General features: G+C 43.6%; 1 protein-coding gene across 1 annotated transcript in view; it reads right to left on the reverse strand.

Annotated features, from left to right (window-relative positions):
* LOC139390552 (SH3 domain binding glutamate-rich protein like) overlaps positions 1-17,576 on the reverse strand; it is a 45,522-nt gene that overhangs the window by 7,181 nt on the left and 20,765 nt on the right. The window lies entirely within an intron of this gene.

The following is a 17,576-nucleotide window of genomic DNA, read 5'->3' on the forward strand; positions in this document are numbered from 1 at the left end:
TGTAGAGTCAGCTGTACTGAGAACTGTGTAGAGTCAGCTGTACTGAGAGCTGTGTAGAGTCAGCTGTACTGAGAGCTGTCTAGAGTCAGCTGTACTGAGAGCTGTCTAGAGTCAGCTGTACTGAGAACAGTGTAGAGTCAGCTGTACTGAGAACTGTGTAGAGTCAGCTGTACTGAGAACTGTGTAGAGTCAGCTGTACTGAGAGCTGTCTAGGGTCAGCTGTACTGAGAGCTGTCTAGAGTCAGCTGTACTGAGAGCTGTCTAGAGTCAACTGTACTGAGAACTGTGTAGAGTCAGCTGTACTGAGAGCTGTCTAGAGTCAGCTGTACTGAGAGCTGTCTAGAGTCAGCTGTACTGAGAACAGTGTAGAGTCAGCTGTACTGAGAACTGTGTAGAGTCAACTCTACTGAGAACTGTGTAGAGTCAGCTGTACTGAGAACAGTGTAGAGTCAGCTGTACTGAGAACTGTGTAGAGTCAGCTGTACTGAGAACTGTGTAGAGTCAGCTGTACTGAGAACTGTGTAGAGTCAGCTGTACTGAGAGCTGTGTAGAGTCAGCTGTACTGAGAGCTGTGTAGAGTCAGCTGTACTGAGAGCTGTGTAGAGTCAGCTGTACTGAGAGCTGTGTAGAGTCAGCTGTACTGAGAGCTGTGTAGAGTCAGCTGTACTGAGAACTGTGTAGAGTCAGCTGTACTGAGAACTGTGTAGAGTCAGCTGTACTGAGAGCTGTCTAGAGTCAGCTGTACTGAGAACAGAAAAAACATGATCAAATACAAATCTTAGAATCAACTATTAAAGAACAGAAACCCACTGGATTCTCCAATTACATTGAATGAACTTCAGGCCAAAATACAAACCCTCTAACCCAAAAAGGCCTGTGGTGTTGATGCCATCCTAAACAAAATGATAAAATATACAGACCACAAATTCAAATGGGCTATTCTTAAACTCTTTAACATCATCCTCAGTTTGGGCATCTTCCCCAATATTTGGAACCAACCCCAATCCACAAAAGTGGAGGGAAATTTGACCCCAATAACTACTGTACCATGGCATATGTGTCAACAGCAACCTTGGGAAAATCCTCTGCATTATCATTAACAGCAGACTCGAACATTTCCTCAGTGAAAACAATGTACTGAGCAAATGTCAAATATAACAAATTACCGTACAACAGACCACATATTCATTTTATTTAACTAGGCAAGTCAGTTAAGAACAGATTCTTATTTACAATGAAGGCCTAGGAACTGCCTTGTTCAGGGGCAGAACGACAGATTTTTACCTTGTCAGCTCAGGGATTCGATCTAGCAACCTGGCCCAATGCTCTAACCACTTGGCTACCTTCCGCCCCACACTGTCACTACATTAAGTAGGTTACTAGCCCAATGCTCTAACCACTAGGCTACCTGCCGCCCCACACTGTCACTACATTAAGTAGGTTACTGGCCCAACGCTCGAAACCACTAGGCTATCTGCCGCTATAGGGTTTATAAGGGTTTTATCTCTCTCTCCCAACGCTCTAACCACTAGGCTACCTGCCACCCTCTGCACACCCTAATTGACAAACACACCAAAACAAAGGAAAAGTGTTCTCATGCATTGTTAATTTCAAAAAGCTTTTGACTCAATTTGGCACGAGGGTCTGCTATACAAATTGATGGAAAGCGGTGTTGGGGGAAAAATATATGAAGCTATAAAATCCATGTACACAAACAACAAGTGTGCAGTTAAAATTGGCAAAAAAAACACACATTTATTTCCACAGGGTCATGGGGTGAGACAGGGATACAGCTTGAGCCCCACCCTCTTCATAATATACAGTACATGTGACTTGTTTTTTTATCCAAATATATATGTGTTGATAGTTCTTTCTACAGTACCATTTTTTAAAGTTATAACATTAGCCATTGACAACTACAAAAGTTTTCTACTTTTCTCAACAACATTGATACCCTGAATTTATCAGGTGCTATCAACAGATGAGTTGGAAAAACTGATGGTCTACTTCCACGGTCAGTGTGAACTGGAGTGACTTGACACAGTGTGAACTGGAGTGACTTGACACATTGTCAACTGGAGTGACTTGACACAGTGTGAACTGGAGTGACTTGACACAGTGTGAACTGGAGTGACTTGACACAGTGTGAACTGGAGTGACTTGACACAGTGTGAACTGGAGTGACTTGACACAACACTGACCAAACAAGATGTAGCTACAAACAGAAGGTCGTTAAATGGTTCCAGTCTGCCGTGAAGCGTTCATCCATGTATATGAGTTAGAGTCTAGCTACATTTTCTGATATACATTTCTAATTTTGTCAGAAATTCATTTTTATTTCAAGTTAAAGCGTACTGTTAGTTAGCTAGCAAATGTCAGCTTGCTGGTTCGCTAGATAACGTCACGTGTATGATCTGTGTAGGATTATTATTCTAATCAGAAACCCATTTGCATTGCTAGTTTTAGCCTAATGTTAGCTAGCTAGCTACATGTCTAAACAAAAGACTTCACTTCACCAGATGATTACATGACCCATCAAGTTAGCCAGGTGTGTCTGGGGGTGATTATGTACATCTATTGTATTTCATGAACATGTGAACATGTCTAGACAATAGAGAGTTAGCTAGATGTGTCTGGTGGTTATAGCATTTCCTTCAATTTAGACAAGTGTGTCGGGTAAGCGTAATCTGATAATCATAAAATATAATAAAAAATATATCAAATCTTTTTTATCTGGACACTTTCTGTTTTTGATATTGCTACTATAGTAACCATTTCAGTGTACCGTGTACACCTTCCGTATCCTGTGCATGTGACAAATAAACTTACATTTGATTTGACATAGTGTGTGTTTATCACATGGCATCACATGTGAATCCTTAAAGAGACGGGTTAAACCCTCTCAGGGTGTGAACGATGCTGAACGGGTGTCGACTAAGATATGCTCTCCAACAGCTGTAACAAAATATTCAAGGGCCATTTCCTCCTGGAAGGAGATCTCAGGAAGACGAAGATAATGGTTTCCAATTGTCAAGACAACAAATACAAACTCCATCTAGAGACCGTTGCCCTGGAGCACACCAAACTATACATACCAATACAGCACTAACACTAACCCAGTCAATATCAATACAGCACTAACACTAACCCAGTCAATACAGCACTAACACTAACCCAGTCAATACAGTACTAACACTAACCCAGTCAATACAGTACTAACACTAACCCAGTCAATACAGTACTAACAATAACCCAGGCAATACAGTAGTAACACTAACCCAAGTCAATACAGTACTAACATTAACCCAGTCAATACAGCACTAACACTAACCCAGTCAATACAGTACTAACACTAACCCAGTCAATACAGCACTAACCCAGTCAATACAGCACTAACACTAACCCAGTCAATACAGCACTAACACGAACCCAGTCAATACAGCACTAACCCAGTCAATACAGTACTAACACTAACCCAGTCAATATAGTACTAACACTAACCCAGTCAATACAGTACTAACACTAACCCAGTCAATACAGCACTAACACTTACCCAGTCAATACAGTACTAACACTAACCCAGTCAATACAGCACTAACCCAGTCAATACAGCACTAACACTAACCCAGTCAATACAGTACTAACACTAACCCACTCAATACAACACTAACACTAACCCAGTCAATACAGCACTAACCCAGTCAATACATTACTAACCCAGTCAATACAGTACTAACACTTACCCAGTCAATACAGTACTAACACTAACCCAGTCAATACAGTACTAACCCAGTCAATACAGCACTAACCCAGTCAATACAGCACTAACACTAACCCAGTCAATACAGCACTAACACTAACCCAGTCAATACAGTACTAACCCAGTCAATACAGTACTAACACTAACCCAGTCAATACAGCACTAACCCAGTCAATACAGCACTAACACTAACCCAGCCAATACAGTACTAACCCAGTCAATACAGCACTAACACTAACCCAGTCAATACAGCACTAACCCAGTCAATACAGTACTAACCCAGTCAATACAGTACTAACCCAGTCAATACAGTACTAACCCAGTCAATACAGTACCAACACTAACCCAGTCAATACAGTACTAACCCAGTCAATACAGCACTAACCCAGTCAATACAGTACTAACCCAGTCAATACAGTACTAACACTAACCCAGTCAATATAGTATTCTCTCTCTCCTAATTAAATTCAAAAGGTTTTATTGGCATGCAAAAGATTTTGAAGTAGATAATTAACAAATGTAATATTATGTATATATACAGTGTTATAACCATAACCAGGGACATTTAGTAAACATAAATATGGGTTATATTTACAATGGTGTTTGTTCTTCACTGGTTGCCCTTTTCTTGTGCGAACAGGTCACACATCTTGCTGCTGTGATGTCACACTGTGGTATTTCACCCAGTACATATGAGAGTTTATCAAAATTGTATTTGTTTTCAAATTCTTTGTGGATCTGTGTAATCTGAGGGAAATATGTCTCTCTAATACTGTCATACATTTGGCAGGAGGTTAGGAAGTGCATCTCAGTTCCCACCTCATTTTGTGGGCAGTGAGCACATAGCCTGTCTTCTCTTGAGAGCCAGGTCTGCCTACGGCAGCCTTTCTCAATAGCAAGGCTATGCTCACTGAGTCTGTACACTGTCAAAGCTATCCTTAAGTTTGGGTCAGTCATAGTGGTCAGGTATTCTGCCACTGTTTACTCTCTGTTTAGGGCCAAATAGCATTCTAGTTCGCTCAGTTTTTTTGTTAATTCTTTCTTATGTGTCAGGCAATTATCATTTTGTTTTCTCATGATTTGGTTGGGTCTAATTGTGTTGCTGTCCTGGTGCTCTGTGGGGTCTGTTTGTGAACAGAGCCCCAGGACCAGCTTGCTTAGGGGACTCTTCTCCAGGTTCATCTCTCTGTAGGTGATGGCTTTGTTATGGAAGGTTTGGGAATCGCTTCCTTTTAGGTGGTTGTAGAATTTAACAGCTCTTTTCTGGATTTTGATAATTAGTGGGTATCGGCCTAATTCTGCTCTGCATGCATTATTTATTGTTTTACGTTTTGCACAGAGGATATTTTTTAAAGAGTTCTGCATGCAGAGTCTCAATTTGGTGTTTGTACCGTTTTGTGAATTCTTGGTTGGTGAGCGGACCCCAGACCTCACAACCATAAAGGTCAATGGGTTCTATAACTGATACAAGTATTTTTAGCCAGATCCTAATTGGTATGTTGAATTTTATGTTCCTTTTATATCGTAGAAGGCCCTTCTTGCCTTGTCTCTCAGGTCGTTCACAGCTTTGTGGAAGGTACCTGTGGTGCTGATGTTTCGGCCGTGACTGGGTTAGGGTTAGTACTGTATTGACTGGGTTAGGGTTAGTACTGTATTGACTGGGTTAGTACTCTATTGACTGGGTTAGTGTTAGTGCTGTATTGACTGGGTTAGGGTTAGTACTGTATTGACTGGGTTAGAACTCTATTGACTGGGTTAGTGTTAGTGCTGTATTGACTGGGTTAGTGTTAGTACTGTATTGACTGGGTTAGTGTTAGTACTGTATTGACTGGGTTAGTACTGTATTGACTGGGTTAGTACTGTATTGACTGGGTTAGTGCTGTATTGACTGGGTTAGTGTTAGTACTGTATTGACTGGGTTAGTACTGTATTGACTGGGTTAGTGTTAGTACTGTATTGACTGGGTTAGTACTGTATTGACTGGGTTAGTGTTAGTGCTGTATTGACTGGATTAGTGCTGTATTGACTGGGTTAGTGTTAGTACTGTATTGACTGGGTTAGTGTTAGTACTGTATTGACTGGGTTAGTACTGTATTGACTGGGTTAGTACTGTATTGACTGGATTAGTGCTGTATTGACTGGGTTAGTGTTAGTTCTGTATTGACTGGGTTAGTGTTAGTACTGTATTGACTGGGTTAGTACTGTATTGACTGGGTTAGTGTTAGTACTGTATTGACTGGGTTAGTACTGTATTGACTGGGTTAGTGTTAGTGCTGTATTGACTGGGTTAGTGTTAGTACTGTATTGACTGGGTTAGTGTTAGTACTGTATTGACTGGGTTAGTACTGTATTGACTGGGTTAGTGTTAGTACTGTATTGACTGGGTTAGTGCTGTATTGACTGGGTTAGTGCTGTATTGACTGGGCTAGTGTTAGTGCTGTATTGACTGGGTTCGTGCTGTATTGACTGGGTTATTACTGTATTGACTGGGTTAGTGTTAGTGCTATATTGACTGGGTTAGTGTTAGCGCTGTATTGACTGGGTTAGTGTTAGTACTGTATTGACTGGGTTAGTGTTAGTGCTGTATTGACTGGGTTAGTGTTAGTGCTGTATTGACTGGGTTAGTGTTAGCGCTGTATTGACTGGGTTAGTGTTAGTGCTGTATTGACTGGGTTAGTACTGTATTGACTGGGTTAGTGTTAGCGCTGTATTGACTGGGTTAGTGTTAGTACTGTATTTACTGGGTTAGTGTTAGTGCTGTATTGACTGGGTTAGTACTGTATTGACTGGGTTAGTGTTAGTGCTGTATTGACTGGGTTAGTGTTAGTACTGTATTGACTGGGTTAGTACTGTATTGACTGGGTTAGTGTTAGTACTGTATTGACTGGGTTAGTGTTAGTACTGTATTGACTGGGTTAGTGCTGTATTGACTGGGTTCGTGTTAGTGCTGTATTGACTGGGTTAGTGTTAGTGCTGTATTGACTGGGTTAGTGTTAGTACTGTATTGACTGGGTTAGTGTTAGTGCTGTATTGACTGGGTTAGTGCTGTATTGACTGGGTTAGTGTTAGTACTGTATTGACTGGGTTAGGGTTAGTACTGTATTGACTGGGTTAGTGTTAGTACTGTATTGACTGGGTTAGTACTGTATTGACTGGGTTAGTGTTAGTACTGTATTGACTGGGTTAGTGTTAGTGCTGTATTGACTGGGTTAGTGCTGTATTGACTGGGTTAGTGTTAGTACTGTATTGACTGGGTTAGGGTTAGTACTGTATTGACTGGGTTAGTGTTAGTACTGTATTGACTGGGTTAGTACTGTATTGACTGGGTTAGTGTTAGTACTGTATTGACTGGGTTAGTGCTGTATTGACTGGGTTAGTGCTGTATTGACTGGGATAGTGTTAGTGCTGTATTGACTGGGTTCGTGCTGTATTGACTGGGTTATTACTGTATTGACTGGGTTAGTGTTAGTGCAATATTGACTGGGTTAGTGTTAGCGCTGTATTGACTGGGTTAGTGTTAGTACTGTATTGACTGGGTTATGGTTAGTACTGTATTGACTGGGTTAGTGCTGTATTGACTGGGTTAGTGTTAGTGCTGTATTGACTGGGTTAGTGTTAGTACTGTATTGACTGGGTTAGTGTTAGTACTGTATTGACGGGGTTAGTACTGTATTGACTGGGTTAGTGTTAGTACTGTATTGACTGGGTTAGTGCTGTATTGACTGGGTTAGTGCTGTATTGACTGGGCTAGTGTTAGTGCTGTATTGACTGGGTTCGTGCTGTATTGACTGGGTTATTACTGTATTGACTGGGTTAGTGTTAGTGCTATATTGACTGGGTTAGTGTTAGCGCTGTATTGACTGGGTTAGTGTTAGTACTGTATTGACAGGGTTATGGTTAGTACTGTATTGACTGGGTTAGTTGACTAAGTTAGTTGGCAAATAATAATTTAGGTTCTAGATAGCACCTTTTTTTCTATGAGTCCATAGTAGATCATTGTATTAACAAAACATTTCATAATGAGATTTGCACATTGTAGCATATGCAGGTAAATGATGATGGGTGCTAGGATTGCTGTGTGTAGTTTGAGGTGAGGTAGGGTTCAGGTGAGGTAGGGTAAACACAACATCCCTGATACAACATGTTATTATGGCCCTATACCACTCTATCCCTGATAGCAGTGTCGAGGTGGAATTTGTATTTAGGATCCTGGCAACTATACTGAACGGAAATAAACACAACATGCAACAATTTCAACGATTTTACAGAGTTACAGTTCATATAAGGAAATCAGTCAATTGAAATAAATGAATTAGGCCCTAATCTATGGATTTCAAATGATTGGGCAGGGGCGCAGCCTTAGGTGGACCTGGGAGGGCATAGGCTCACCCACTGGGGAGCCAGGGCTAGCCAATCAAACTGAGTTTTTCAACGCCAAAAGGGCTCTATTTTTGGCAGAAATACTCCTCAGTTTTTATTTTGTTATTTTTTTTATTTCACCTTTAAGTTAACCAGGAAGGCTAGTTGAAAACAAGTTCTCTATTACAACTGCGACCTGGCCAAGATAAAGCAAAGCAGTTCGACACAAACAACAACACAGAGTTACACATGGAATAAACAAACATACAGTATATAATTCAGTAGAAAAGTCTATATACAGTGTGTGCAAATGAGGTAGGATAAGGGAGGTAAGGCAATAAATAGGCCATGGTGGCAAAGTAAATACAATATAGCAATTAAACACTGGAATGGTAGAATGTACAGAAGATGAATGTGCAAGAAGAGATACTGGGATGCAAAGGAGCAAAATAATTAAATAAATACAGTATGGGGATGAGGTAGTTGGATGGGCTATTTACAGATGGGCTATGTACAGGTGCAGTGGTCTGGGAGCTGCTCTGACAGCTGGTGCTTAAAGCTGGTGAGGGAGATGTGTCTCCAGCTTCAGTGATTTTTGCAATTCGTTCCAGTCAATGGCAGCAGAGAACTGTAAGGAAAGGCGGCCAAAGGAAGAATTGGCTTTGGGGGTGACCTGTGAGATGTACCTGCTGGAGCGCGTGCTACGCGTGGGTGCTGCTATGGTGACCAGTGAGCTGAGATAAGGCGGGGCTTTACCTAGCAAAGACTTGAAGATGACCTGGAGCCAGTCGGTTTGGCAATGAGTATGAAGCGAGGGCCAGCCAACGAGAGCGTAGAGGTCGCAATGGTGGGTAGTATATGGGGCTTTGGTGACAAAACGGATGGCACTGTGATATACTGCATTCAATTTGTTGAGTAGAGTGTTGGAGGCTAATTTTTAAATGACATCGCAGAAGTCGAGGATTGGTAGGATGGTCAGTTTTATGAGGGTATGTTTGGCAGCATGGGTGAAGGTTGCTTTGTTGCGAAGTAGGAAGCCGATTCTAGATTTGATTTTGGATTGGATATGCTTAATGTGAGTCTGGAAGGAGAGTTTACAGTCTAACCAAACACCCAGCTATTTGTAGTTGTCCACATATTCTTAGTCAGAACCGTCCAGAGTAGTGATGCTGGACGGGCGGTCGGGTGCGGGAAGCGATCGGTTGAAAAGCATGCATTTAGTTTTACTTGCATTTAAGAGCAATTGGAGGCCACGGAAGGAGAGGTGTATGGCATTGAAGCTCGTCTGGAGGTTAGTTAAAACAGTGTCCAAAGAAGGGCCAGACGTATACAGAATGGTGTCGTCTGCGTAGAGGTGGATCAGAGAATCACCAGCAGCAAGAATGACATCATTGATGTATACAGAGAAGAGAGTCTGCCCGAGAATTGAACCCTGTTGCACCCCCATAGAGAATGCCAGAGGTCTGGACAACAGGCCCTCCGATTTGACACACTGAACTATATTAGAGAAGCAGTTGGTGAACCAGGTGAGGCAATCACTTGAGAAACCAAGGCTGTTGAGTCTTCCGATAAGAATGTGGTGATTGACAGTCGAAAGCCTTGGCCAGGTGGATGAATATGGCTGCACAGTAATGTCTCTTATCAATGGTGGTTATGATATCATTTAGGACCTGAAGAGGACTGTCCACCCCACATAGCCTGGTTCCTCTCTAGGTTTCTTCCTAGGTTTTGGCCTTTCTAGGGAGTTTTTCCTAGCCACCGTGCTTCTACACCTGCATTGCTTGCTGTTTGGGGTTTTAGGCTGGGTTTCTGTACAGCACTTTGAGATATCAGCTGATGTACGAAGGGCTATATAAATAAATTTGATTTGATTTGATTTGACCTTGAGCGTGGCTGAGGTGCACCCATGACCAGCTCTGAAACCAGATTGCATAGCGGAGAAGGTACGGTGGGATTCTAAATGGTTGGTAATCTGTTTGTTAACTTGGCTTTCGAAGACCTTAGAAAGGCAGGGTAGGATAGATATAGGTCTGTAGCAGTTTGGGTCTAAAGTGTCTCCCCCTTTGAAGAGGGGGATGACTGCAGCATCTTTCCAATCTTTGGGAATCTCAGACAATACGAAAGCGAGGTTGAACAGGCTAGTAATAGGGGTTGCAACAATTTCGACATCAGCAGCCTGGTGGTTCAAAATAGCATAACTGATGTATTTTAACACCAAGTAACCCTGTTAAAAATGAATTTAGGATTTGTCAATCTAGCAAACCAGGCACCTAAAAGCAACTTTCTAAACAATGTTTTGGTTTGTTTCTAGCTTGTTAGCTAGCTAACATTAAGTTAGCCGGCTAGCCAGTTCAAATAATGACCATATCATAGCTGACAGCGTCTTAACTTTAGCTCATTTTTATTAATTATTACAGGAAAATAAACTCACAAAAAGATCATTATTTCCAAGTTGATGGTGAGCTAATTACAGAAAATAGCTTAGGGTTGTGAGTGTGACCAAATAAAAGCAGAGCTGGAAAATTGTAGAACTTGGGCACTGTCTCGTTGGCGTAATGTTATATCCTAATTTGAATTTGGTGCAGATCATGTTGTTCTTCGCATTACCGTCTCTGGTAAGCACACACATGACAACTGACCTCAAGCCACACTTCAACATCCCAGACTGAGAAATACGTGTGTGTTTTGGGGTGTGGTTAGTGGCTGGTCCTGAGGCTGTGGTCCTATCAGAGCAGCCCTGGGCGGTGTCGGTGGGGCTAGGGAGAAAGGATGGCCCTATAAGGAGTCAGGAAGCTAAGGGCTTTAGAGGAACCAGTTTGTCGGTCAGACACACACCATATATGGCCTGGTACAGCTGTTACACACTGATACTCTACTGCAACACACACATGCACACAAAAAAAAACAGGCATGCACACACACCCACACACACATACACACGCAAACCACACACCAGGAGAATAACAGCTAATGTCCCTCCATCCAGTATTGGTTCAGCTGAGTGAGTTCTAAATGAACAGTTCTGCTGTTTTAATCATTACATGATTGTTCGTATTATTGGGCCAAAGCCAATCCAGGGGAAGAGAGAGAGTTGAGGGAGAGGGAGGGGAGATGGAGGGAGGACAGGGTGAGGGAGGACAGGGGGAGAGAGATAGTTGAGGGAGGGGAGATGGAGGGAGGACAGGGTGAGGGAGGACAGGGGGAGAGAGAGAGTCGAGGGAGGGCAGAGGGAGGGGAGATGGAGGGAGGACAGGGTGAGGGAGGACAGGGGGAGAGAGTTGAGGGAAGGCCGAGGGAGAGGGAGGGAGGGAGGGGAGATGGAGGACAGGGGGTGTGACCAGAGGATGGAGTTGAGCGAGGGGAGAGGGTGGGAGAGATAGGGGGAGGGAGGGAGGGAGGGAGGGAGGGAAGAGAGAGAGAGAGAGAGAGAGAGAGAGAGAGAGAGAGAGAGGGGGGTGACAGGGGAAGAGAGAGAGAGAGAGAGAGAGAGAGAGAGAGAGTGAGAGAGAGAGAGAGAGAAGGGTGACAGGGGAAGAGAGAGAGAGAGAGAGAGAGAGAGAGAAGTAGCAGTCATGTGGAACAACCTCCACAACCAGAGAGTATGCTGGGAAAACCTGCACAGCAGTAACAAACTCCCACCCTTCCTACCCTTTCTTTCTTTCTTTTTTCCTCTCCTTCTCCTCTTCTCTTCCCTCTCTTCTCTCCTCTCAATGTTAACAAAGCTCTATTGTGCAGACGACAAACAAAATTAAGTTAGATGAGATCTCCAGTCTCCATCTGCTCCACTACACTAATTACACAACTACAACTGGAACATTCTCGCTGTAACCATACAGTAACGTAATATATTTATTTATACACAGCGTGCAACAATCTTTTTTTATTTATTTGATAGATTACTGTTTATTTGCCACTAGTCAGCAACTTTACACAAAACCATTTTCTCTGGGTGTGCTTTTAAATAGACTCTAACCAGACTTTAACAGAAGAGTAATGTCCTTTAACCAGACTGTAATAGAAGGGTAATGTATGTCCTGTAACCAGACTGTAACAGAAGGGTAATGTATGTCCTGTAACCAGACTGTAATAGAAGGGTAATGTATGTCCTGTAACCAGACTGTAATAGAAGGGTAATGTATGTCCTGTAACCAGACTGTAACAGAAGGGTAAGGTCTGGGGTATTTCCTGTAACCAGACTGTAACAGAAGGGTAATGTATGTCCTGTCACTAGACTGTAACAGAAGGGTAAGGTCTGGGGTATTTCCTGTCACCAGACTGTAACAGAAGGGTAATGTATGTCCTGTAACCAGACTGTAACAGAAGGGTAATGTATGTCCTGTAACCAGACTGTAACAGAAGGGTAATGTATGTCCTGTAACCAGACTGTAATAGAAGGGTAATGTATGTCCTGTAACCAGACTGTAATAGAAGGGTAATGTATGTCCTGTAACCAGACTGTAACAGAAGGGTAAGGTCTGGGGTATTTCCTGTAACCAGACTGTAACAGAAGGGTAATGTATGTCCTGTCACTAGACTGTAACAGAAGGGTAAGGTCTGGGGTATTTCCTGTCACCAGACTGTAACAGAAGGGTAATGTATGTCCTGTAACCAGACTGTAACAGAAGGGTAATGTATGTCCTGTCACCAGACTGTAACAGAAGGGTAATGTATTTCCTGTCACCAGACTGTAACAGAAGGGTAAGGTCTGGGGTATTTCCTGTCACCAGACTGTAACAGAAGGGTAAGGTCTAGGGTATTTCCTGTAACCAGACTGTAACAGAAGGGTAATGTATGTCCTGTCACCAGACTGTAACAGAAGGGTAATGTATGTCCTGTAACCAGACTGTAACAGAAGGGTAATTTATTTCCTGTCACCAGACTGTAACAGAAGGGTAATGTATGTCCTGTAACCAAAGATCTTGGCGCTACTCTGGACCCTGATTTCTCTTTTGATGAACATATCAAGACTGTTTCAAGGACAGCTTTTTTCCATCTATGTAACATTGCAAAAATCTGAAGCTTTCTGTCCAAAAATGATGCAGAAAAATTAATCCATGCTTTTGTCACTTCTAGGTTAGAATACTGCAATGCTCTACTTTCCGGCTACCCGGATAAAGCACTAAACAAACTTCAGTTAGTGCTAAATACGGCTGCTAGAATCCTGACTAGAACCAAAAAATTGTATCATATTGCTCCAGTGCTAGCCTTTCTACAATGGCTTCCTGTTAATTAATAACTAGGGGGCAGTATTGACTAAAGGGCAGTATTTTCATTTTTGGAAAAATAACGTTCCCATAGTAAACGGGATATTTTGCCAGGACAAGATGCTAGAATATGCATATAATTGACAGCTTATTATAGAAAACACTCTAAAGTTTCCCAAACTGTAAAAAATATTGTCTGTGAGTATAACAGAACTGATATTGCAGGCAAAAGCCTGAGAAAAATCGAATCTGGAAGTGACTCATCTTTTGAAAGCTCTGCGTTCCAATGCGTCCCTATTGAGCAGTGAATGGGCTATCAACCAGATTACTTTTTCTACGTATTCCCCAAGGTGTCTACAGCATTGTGACGTAGTTTTACGCATTTATGTTGAAGAATACCCGTAGGCGGCTTCATTGCGCAACTGGTCACCTGATGCTCTCAGAGTGATTCTCGCGTAAAATACAGAGGTAGCCATTATTCCAATCGGTCCTACTGAAAAACGAATTGTCCCGATGGATATATTATCGAATAGATATTTGAAAAACACCTTGAGGATTGATTATAAACAACGTTTGCCATGTTTCTGTCGATATTATGGAGCTAATTTGGAATATTTTTCAGAGTTTTCGTGACTGCAATTTCCGGGCGATTTCTCAGCCAAACGTGAAGAACAAACGGAGCTATTTTGCCTACAAAAATGATATTTTTGGAAAAAAGGAACATTGGCTATCTAACTGGGAGTCTCGTGAGTGAAAACATCCGAAGCTCATCAAAGGTAAACAATTTAATTTGATTGCTTTTCTGATTTCCGTGACCAAGTTATCTGCTGCTAGCTGGACAAAATGCTATGCTAGGCTATCAATAAACTTACACAAATGCTTGTCTAGCTTTGGCTGTAAAGCATATTTTGAAAATCTGAGATGACAGGGTGATTAACAAAAGGCTAAGCTGTGTCTCAATATATTTCACTTGTGATTTTCATGAATAGGAATATTTTCTAGAAATATTTATGTCCGTTGTGTTATGCTAATTAGTGTCAGTCGATGATTACGCTCCCGCATGCGGGATGGGGAGTCACTAGAGGTTTTAAGGCAAGGGCTGATTTCAAGGTTTTACTGCTAAACTACAAAGCGTTACATGGGCTTGGTGAACGGAAAGGCTCTGGAGCAACGAACCACCCTTGCTGTCTCTGCCTGGCAGGTTCCCCTCTCTCCACTGGCCTCTAAGCCTATTACGGGGGTTGAGTCACTGGCTTACTAGGGCTCTTTCATACCGTCCCTAGGAGGGGTGCGTCACTTGAGTGGGTTGAGTCACTGATGTGATCTTCCAGTCCGGGTAGGCGCCCCCCTCGGGTTCGTGCCTTGGCGGAGATCTTTGTGGGCTATACTCGGCCTTGTCTCAGGATGGTGGTTGAAGATATCCCTCTAGTGGTGTGGGGACTTTGCTTTGGCAAAGTGGGTGGGGTTATATCCTGCCTAGTTGGCCTTGTCCGGGGGTATCGTCAGAAGGGGCCACAGTGTCTCCAGACCCCTCCTAATTCTCTCACTTTCTCTCTCTCTTCTCTCAGAGGACCTGAGCCCTCGGACCATGCTTCAGGACTACCTGGCCTGGTGACTACCTGGCCTGGCCTTGTCCCCAGTCCACCTGGTCGTGCTGCTGCCCCAGTTTCAACTGTTCTGCCTGCGGCTATGGAACCCTGACCTGTTCACCGGACGTGCTACCTGTCCCAGCAGTGCTACCTGCTGTTTTCAACTCTCTAGAGACAGCAGGAGCGGTAGAGATACTCTTAATGATCGGCTATGAAAAGCCAACTGACATTTACTCCTGAGGTGCTGACTTGCTGCACCCTCGACAACTACTGTGATTATTATTATTTGACCATGCTGGTCATTTATGAACATTTGAACATCTTGGCCATGTTCTGTTATAATCTCCACCAGTACAGCCAGAAGAAGACTGGCCACCCCTCATAGCCTGGTTCCTCTCTAGGTTTCTTCCTAGGTTTTGGCCTTTCTAGGGAGTTTTTCCTAGCCACCGTACTTCTACATCTGCGTTGCTTGCTGTTTGGGTGTTTTAGGCTGGGTTTCTGTACAGCACTTTGTGACATCGGCTGATGTAAAAAGGGCTTTATAAATACATTCATTTATTTTCTCACACATTTTCTCTGAAGAGCTGCCTTTTCTCACACATTTTCTCAACTCCTGGAGCTGCAGCCTGCCTTGACATGATCATGCTGCTGTAACAGTAGTGGGTAGAGGCAAAGGTTTCATGACTCCACAACACTCAACTCTCTCTAGCAGACTGACTCTCTTCATGACTCCTGTGATCAAGGGTTAGGGGAAGGTCGTGGGACTCACCATACTAGTTATTCAAGGGTTAGGGGAAGGTTGTGGGACTCACCATACTAGTTATTCAAGGATTAGAGGAAGGTCGTGGGACTCACCATACTAGTTATTCAAGGGTTAGGGAAAGGTCGTGGGACTCGCCATACTAGTTATTCAAGGGTTAGGGGAAGGTCGTGGGACTCACAGTACTAGTTATTCAAGGGTTAGGGGAAGGTCGTGGGACTCACCATACTAGTTATTCAAGGGTTAGGGGAAGGTCGTGGGACTCACAGTACTAGTTATTCAAGGGTTAGGGGAAGGTCGTGGGACTCACAGTACTAGTTATTCAAGGGTTAGGGGAAGGTCGTAGGACTCACAGTACTAGTTATTCAAGGGTTAGGGGAAGGTCGTGGGACTCACAGTACTAGTTATTCAAGGGTTAGAGGAAGGTCGTGGGACTCACCATACTAGTTATTCAAGGGTTAGGGGAAGGTTGTGGGACTCACAGTACTAGTTATTCAAGGGTTAGGGGAAGGTCGTGGGACTCACCATACTAGTTATTCAAGGGTTAGGGGAAGGTCGTGGGACTCACCATACTAGTTATTCAAGGGTTAGAGGAAGGTTGTGGGACTCACCATACTAGTTATTCAAGGGTTAGGGGAAGGTCGTGGGACTCACCATACTAGTTATTCAAGGGTTAGGGGAAGGTCGTGGGACTCACCATACTAGTTATTCAAGGGTTAGGGGAAGGTCGTGGGACTCACCGTACTAGTTATTCAAGGGTTAGGGGAAGGTCGTGGGTTCAATCTGAGTGGTGGACACTTGTTTTGTTTTAACCGTATCTCTTAAAACCCATAACACACACAGAGATACACACATGGTCTCTTCTAAACACAGGACCAGTATACTGAACAGATTGTCAGACCAAATAGCAGCCTTAGAGCTGACTCAGACAAACACATAACCCCTCCCTTAACACAGACACACATTTTATTATAGGTAAATGAGGCAGTAAAGTAGTGATGTTGTGAAGGACTTTGTCCCATATTTTCACAGGCTGGTTGTCGTGGTTACCAAGATGACGTACTCTTTCTCCATAGGTTCATTATTCCATTACCAACCACACCTCCCCCCTCTCTCTCCCTCTCGCTTTCCCTTTCTCCCGCTCTATATCCCTCTCTCTCCCTCTACCTCCCTCCATCTCTTGCTTTCCCACTTCCTACCTGTCTCTCGTCCTCTTCCTCTCTCCCTCTCTATCCCTCTATCTCCCTATTCCTTCCTCTCTCTCTCTTCCTATCCCTCCCTCTCTCTCTCTTCCTCTTTCTCCCTCTTCCTCTCCTTCCCGTTCACTCTCTCCCTCTTCCTATCCCTCCCACTCTCTCTGTCCCTTTTCCTCCCTCTCTCCTACCTCTCTCCTTCTCTCTCCCTATTCCTTCCTCTCTCTCTCTCTTCCTATCCCTCCCTCTCTAGCTCTTCCTCATTCTACCTCTCCCTCTTCCTCCTCCCTCCCTCTCTCTCTGTCCCTCTTCCTCCCTCTCCCTCTTCCTCTCCATCTCTCTCTGTCCCTCTTCCTCCCTCTCCCTCTTCCTATCCCTCCCTCTCTCTCTGTCCCTCTTCCTCCCTCTCTCTCTGTCCCTCTTCCTCCCTCTCCCTCTTCCTCCCTCCCCATCTATCTCTCTCTTCCTCTCCATCTCTCTCTCTCTCTTTCCCTCTCTTTCTCCCTCTTTCTATCCCTCTCTTTCTCCCTCTTCCTTTCCCTCCCTCTCTCTGTCCCTCTTCCTCCCTCTCCCTCTTCCTATCCCTCCCTCTCTCTCTGTCCCTCTTCCTCCCTCTCCCTCTTCCTCCCTCCCTCTCTCTCTGTCCCTCTTACTCCCTCTCCCTCTTCCTCCCTCCCCATCTCTCTCTCTTCCTCTCCATCTCTCTCTCTC

Source organism: Oncorhynchus clarkii, chromosome 31 (assembly GCF_045791955.1).
Source record: "Oncorhynchus clarkii lewisi isolate Uvic-CL-2024 chromosome 31, UVic_Ocla_1.0, whole genome shotgun sequence".
In the NCBI taxonomy this organism is placed as follows: domain Eukaryota; kingdom Metazoa; phylum Chordata; class Actinopteri; order Salmoniformes; family Salmonidae; genus Oncorhynchus; species Oncorhynchus clarkii.